Genomic DNA, 6,537 nt, shown 5'->3' with positions numbered 1-6,537 from the left:
CGGTGGGCGCAGGGGAGGGGACGCCACAACCGAGGGAAGCGCATCCCGCTCGCAGGGGGCACCGCGGGCGCAGCGCACACTGCGGGTCCCGGCCCCCCGCGCCCACCCTCGGGACGCGGGGCCGCGCGCAAACTTTATCGGGGGGGGCGGCCCCGAGCGCCCCCCTCCTCCCTCGCTGCGCCCGCCCCCTCCCCGCCGCCGGGGGGGCGGCCGGGCGCTCGCGGGCGCTGAGGGGCGGAGCGGCCCGCCGGGCGGCGGCGGCCCGAGCGGGACGCGCGCGCGGGCTCCGCACCCCGCGGAGGGGCAGCCCGGCCCAGCCCCGCGAGCCATGCCGCTGCTGTGCGGGGCTGGACGCTGGCGCTGCTCACGCCTGCTGGTCGGTCCTCATCTTCGCCGATATATTCGGAGATCGAGGAGGAGAGCGGGTAAAAAACCCCGGTCCCGCGCGGGCGTAGGGGCGCGGAGCGGAGCGGGGCTGGGGGGCCGGGGAGGAGGAGGAGGCGGCGGCGGCGGAGGGGCGGGCGCCCGGACAGTTTCTTTGTCTCGCAGCTCTCCCGGTTTTTGCCGTGCCCAAGTGGGAAGGGAGCTGCGCTGCGCTCCCGCGCAGCTCCGCGGGGCCGCGGCGGCCCCCGGGCAGGACGGGGCGGGATGGGGCGGGATGGGGCGCGGACCGGGGGGCAGCCACGGGCCGGGCAGGGGGGCGGGAGCTGGTTCCGCTCCCGTTAGAGGCGCGGAGCTACCGGTCCGACTGGGGATGCTGAAGCAGGTACTGGTCCCTTTAGAGAAGCTGAGATACCGGTCCCGGTAGGAATGCTGGAGCAGGTACCGCTCCCGTTAGGGACGCGGGGGGAACCGGTCCAGGTAGGGATGCTGGAGGAGGTGCCGCTCCCATTAAAGACGTGGAGGTACTGGTCCAGGTAGGGATGCTCGATCAGGTACAGGTCAGGATAGGGATGCTGGAGTAGGTACCAGTCCCGTTAGAGATGCTAAGGTAACAGTCCAAGTAGGAATGCTTGATCAAGCACAGGTCTGGGTAGGGATGCTGAAGCGGATACCAGTCTGATTAGAGATGTTGGAACAGATCCTGATCTGGAGAGGGGTTTTGGCATGGGCAGCGCTCAGGTGTTAATATACGGATGGAGCAGATCCCTAAGAAGGACGTTGGTGCAGATGGTCTGCCGGGCAGGGTTGCTGGGGCAAGTTGCAGCCCAGGGGGCTTGAGTGCCACTGCTGGTCCAAATGGGTGTGGTGGAGAGGGCACCAACCCACGGGGGTGGTGGATAAGGGACCGGTCTGTGGGATGGGAGAGATTGAGCAGGGACCAGTTGGGTGATGGAGCAGCGTGGGAGAGTTCAACCCACTGGTGTGTCCCCATGGGATGTGTTAGGGACTTTGTGATCACCCCTTCCCTATCACTTCCATGGTGGGTGTTTACCTGCAGGTGCCCTGTATAGCAGAGGCTAAAGCAGTCCTTGTGTGAGAAGCAACACTCTACCCACCCCATAAACCCCATCTCTGAGGTCTGCTTGGAAACTTAGGGGGTGAGAGGAACAAATGCAGAGAGGAGGGTTTGCGTTAACTTGAGGAACTCACTACAGCAATTTGGAAAAACAAATTATTTTAGTAATGAGGGGTGCACTCACAGTGCCCAAATGACACAAAGGCCTTTTTGTTTGCAACCAGGTGGCTTTGTCCACTGTGTTACATCAAAACAAACACCTGGCTGAAATTATAAATGAAATGCAGTAATGTTTGTTTATTGTTTCATTGTTATATTATATTGGGTGCTACAGGCAAGAAGTGCTTAAAGGTCAGTAGCCTTGTCCAGAAACATCCAGCACCAGACCGTAGGTTACCAGGGTAGATGAATTGTTGCTCTGCAATGAGCTGGCACTATCTATATAATAATAAAGGAAATTAAAAGCTTTTGGTGCATCCTCCCCATCAGACAGGCTGCTCTGATCCTCTTGCTTTCCTCCCATCTTTTTTTCCGGCTTCTATTCTTTCTTCTCTACCCTCACCTATCTGCTAGATCTGCCTGCTGGAACTTGCTGTGCCCTTATTGAAAATCTATTCTCTTTCGTTACTTACTTGTCCTGTTTTTCACCCTGGTTCATTAGGGATTCCCAGTGTTGTGTCTTTTTTTCTCCTCTCTTTTCTGTACATTGTATGGAAATTGGATGTTTGTTGGCTGCTTATCTCCAAACCCTGGCATCTGAGTTTGTTGCTGTAGTTCCTCCAAGGAAGTAGTGCCAAGCAGTGTGGCAGCAGCAATGGCAACAGGGTCAGATGAGTTCTGTAGGAACAGCGAGCAGCTTGTTTCATGCAGCATTCAGAAATTATAGTGCAAAAGGTAACTGCTAAAGGAGAGGAGCACCTTGCCTACCAGAGGTGAAGGAGGGATCCAGCAGTCTGGTACTCTCAGATAAATGTTAATTCCCACATCAGCTGTGCTTCCCATATAGGGATGAATAGAGTATGAGTGGGACTCTGCTATATTACTTAATTATGTATTACTTAATCATAATGTAGGGCAAACTGACCCTTTCTCTTGCTTTGTCCTCTCGCACCCACATCTTTTCCCCATTGCCTCTCCAGAGGGGTTTAGATTTGATGAGCTCCTGCATCCCAAACACAGCAAGGGGCCAAACACTGCTCACCTTAGAGTGTAAGCTCTTAGCACAGAAGCCTGTCACAGAGAGCACTTGATCCCTGTGATGGTGCCAGGAGTGGTGAACACAAAGCTCTGATCTGGCTGAAGTGTATTGCTGGGGTGACATGGGAAAGCAGAGTGCCTGATCTGCAGCAGATCAGGGGATGATAGGAGGTTTTCAACTTTGGGGGGCACATAATAGCATTTTTTGTCAACAGGTCCCGTAGGTAAAGGGAATTGTGTGACAGCAAAAGTGCACAACAGTGTAGAGGAGAGACTATCCCCAAGTTTTCCAGGAGCTCTCTGTGTGTCCAGGAGGGAACAGCTCCTCTCCATGAGAGGTTTGGGAGGTACTGTGTATTTGTGCTGTTCTCCCCCACATCAGGAATATTTGGCTGATGGATTGTGTGGCTCAACATTCTCCTTCACACGCCCACAAACTACCCTCACTTTGGTCAGAGCAGCAGCAAGGGAAGGAAGGAGCTGGCCAGGTGTCCCCTGGCAGGCTCATGGTGCTGAGGGGGGCTGGGAAATGCAGGCAGGTGCAACTCTTTTCTTCTTTTTCCTTGGCATCGAAACACTCTCTAATTATTGTGAGGAGCGAACAGCTTGCCCACTTTTACACATACCCTGCCCCCTGCCTGTAATTTGGATTGTCTTTGGAAGAACACGCCTCATACGTGTGGGAACAGATTTCTCTCACCTACAAATACTGAGAAATTCCAGAAAGAAAACACAAAATGTTCATTAGGTGAAAAGTAAGAATATAATACTATTGGCAAAAGGACAAAAAACCCGAAACCCCGTGCTGTTTCTTTGGACAATAAGTTTCCAGCATCACAGGTGAAGGGAGATAGAAGCCAAGGGCGGCTGGGAGCTGCTATGCCTGCCAAAGGCTTCTGAGAAAGATGTTTGCTCCTTGAGCAGTCCCATCTCACTCCTCTAGTTATCCTTATACAACCTCCTGCAGCCAGGAGATGCTGAAACAAAGAGATGTCAGGGCAAGGATGAAAATTCAGCAGTTTCTCACCCCCGATGCTGCGTGGCTCTCGTTAGCCCGTTCCTCCTACCCTGCAGCCACCCCTGCTCGCGGGTTTTCCTGCTGTTACATCCCTGTCACCTACAGATGTATGGCTGGAGCCTCGTGCCCGGCGGTCATGCGGGATGCCGGCGGGCATCCCGCAGGATCGCCTTGGCTCGCTCCCCGGTCGCCGGCTTGTGCTGCGCGGTGAAGTATTGCTGTTGTGAATGGTCTTGGCACTTATGTTTCCGAACAACCACCTGGTTCCGGGCTGCTGAACTTTTCCTGCAGCCCGGTGGCGCCTGTTTCCATCCGTCGCTCCGGCTCTTTGTTTCCCTGGAAGGAAACAAAAGACACGCTCGCGGTCTGTCTTGGGGAGCACTGATGCGATCGCAGCCATTTCCTCATCCACCCCCGGGACAGGGGAGAGGGACAGACCTCTCCCCACAGAGGAAGACAAAGGACGTGGCATCGAGTGGGATGATTATTGCCGGTGGCGAGGAGGAAAATTCTGCTCCAGTTTAAAGGGACTCTTTGTTATTCTAAGCCTGCCTTAGCAGTTCTGCAGGGGTCCGGCTGTGTCCTGATTGTCTGTAGAGGGAGCTGGTGACCCGCTGCCACCAGGTGACTTCTCGAATTAGCGTCTGAGCCATCTTAGGGAGCACTTGACACTTGGTAATGGGCTGGTCTTAATATGAGTCAACCTTTTCCCTGCTAGCCCAGACCACATGCCTTTCCATTCTGATTACAAGAGGAATTATATTCTGCTCCTTTTAAGTGACGAATTGGAGTCTCTGATATTGCTGGCCTGACTGGAAGCTTGTCAGTAAATTGCCACTTTTTCCTCATATGCCCTTTTCTAACGCCTGCCTTTCAAAGGCTCGGGAAGGGAGATTTTGTGTCCTTTATGGTGGCTGATGTGCTTGCTCTGAGTGGTCTGTAGCGGGCTATAGTTGTAACGCTTCTTGTCAAGGTTGGTCCGTGGGGTATAAATGTCCTGCTTAGGTCTTGCAGCTTGTGATTTACTGCTCCTAACTGAGAGTTAGTCTAAGACTTGCTCTCCACCAGGAAGTTTTGCTGGAAAAAGTGCTGTATTCTACCAACATACACTTTTGTGCGCTCGCACAGCAAGTGCGTGCTAGCCAACAATTATCCAGGTTGGGCTGGAGGAGGAATGGCTCTCAGCAGGACAGAAACCCACAGACACCCTGGAACTATTCATGTAAATGGAGCCAAAGGAGACCTTTGTACTCGTTGGGTATGGCAGGGCTCTAATAAAAGCTCCGTGACGCATCGGGCTGGAAAATAAAAGCAGTGTTGGAGCACTGATTTAAGTAAGAAAATACTTGGCGTAGGCTTTCATTGCAACTCTTCTGACAATAACCTGAACTCAAGCAGCCGATTTCAGGTTGGCTACAGAGCTTCCCTTCCTCTCCATGAAACACTCACCTCCTGTAGCCCTGCAGGGGCACAGGGGGCTGCCACAAAGACGTATTCAAACCCCTGTGTTCCTGCCTAGAGCAGGCTGAAGGAGATGAATCCACAGCTTGTTTCCTTAAACTGAGCTCTGAGGGAATGGCAGGAGCAGTGGTACCTGCAGGGAATCGGTGTCCCAGCAGGAGGGCTGGGAGCAGCAGGATGGGAAGCGCTTGCAGACCCCCAAGCAAGCCAGTGGAACAGAAAGAAAACCCACAAATAAGGGATTTCCATTACAGCTGGTGAAAAGTTACTCTTCAGTCCAGTAGTGATTGTCAGCAGCTCGCAAGACCCCCAAGGAGGGAATTTCTGAGCTTGCTGGTGAGGAGGGAAGTAGGAGTGGTAGGAGGTTGCACATCACCAGCCAGCCCTTCTTGGGTGCGGAGTTGTGGAAGACAGGCCAGTTCGTCAATAGAGCAATGAAGAGAGAGCAAAGTGGTTCCCAGAAGGGCTTCAGGTTTCCCTTTTGCCCAGGTGGGCTTTTTGTTTCCCATCTCTAACCCCACAAATGCACAATTCTGGTTGGGAAAGCAAAGGAAACCTTTTTCTCCCAGCAGAGAACAAGGAGTTTCAAATGTTGGTTCATTTAGCGAAGGCTTGTTGAGCAGCTAACGGCGGGGTTAAGTGATTCAGCAGTGCTGTGTCTGCTTCTCTCTGCTGCTGCTGTGCTCGTGGGCAGAGAGGGAACCCTGGGACCACAGCCAGCAGTGACACAGCAGATCCCACCACCACTGTGAGCCTTCCCAGCCTTTCCCAGACATGGATGAACTGAAGGGGTCGGTTTTCTCTTGTGTGACAGATGTGCTTTTGATCTTCCAGGAAAGCATTTAACAGGAGCTCCTTTATCGTTCCTTGGGCTTTCAGGCTGCCCTAATGATAAGACAAGAGGAAATGGGAAGTTTAGATTGGATATTGGGAAAAATTTCTTCACCAAAAGGGCTGGCAAACATTGGAACAGGCTCCCCAGGGAAATGATGGAGTCACAGTCTCTGGAGGTATTTAAAAGACATGTAGATATGTGGTACTTGGGGTCATGGTTTCATGATGGACTTGGCAGTGTTGGGTTGATGATTGGACTCAGTGATCTTAAAGGTCTTTTTTAACCTGTATGATTCTATAGTTCTGTGATTCTGCAGGTATTTTGCTTTTTCATCCCTGAGAACAGCACTACTTAAATACATCCACAGGTATAGTTGCTATAAAAAACAGTTGTTCGAAACCAGACTTCTAATTGCCTCTCTCATTTATTTTCCCTGGGCCTGGGTCATCCTCAGCAGCAAGAAATAATCCCAAAGTACAACATTAGTTAATAATTATTTTGCTGTTTCTCTGGTTTACACTCCCAGTTGCCTCTGGAAACAAGGAAGTTCCCTGGCACAGTAAATTC

General features: G+C 52.7%; 1 protein-coding gene across 1 annotated transcript in view; it reads left to right on the top strand.

Annotated features, from left to right (window-relative positions):
• Nucleotides 1–286: 286 nt before the first annotated feature.
• The window catches only part of ST8SIA2 (ST8 alpha-N-acetyl-neuraminide alpha-2,8-sialyltransferase 2), a 32,153-nt gene continuing 25,902 nt past the window's right edge, over nucleotides 287–6,537 (top strand). The window contains exon 1 of the mRNA XM_029958842.1: nucleotides 287–425. The gene's annotated coding sequence lies outside the window, so the exon portion shown is untranslated. The remainder of the gene's footprint in view (nucleotides 426–6,537) is intronic.

This window comes from Manacus vitellinus, unplaced genomic scaffold (genome assembly GCF_001715985.3).
Source record: "Manacus vitellinus isolate BGI_N305 unplaced genomic scaffold, ASM171598v3 scaffold_16_pilon, whole genome shotgun sequence".
In the NCBI taxonomy this organism is placed as follows: Eukaryota; Metazoa; Chordata; class Aves; order Passeriformes; family Pipridae; genus Manacus; species Manacus vitellinus.
The sequence above is the reverse complement of the archived record's forward strand: the minus strand, read 5'-3'. Positions and strand labels throughout refer to the sequence as shown.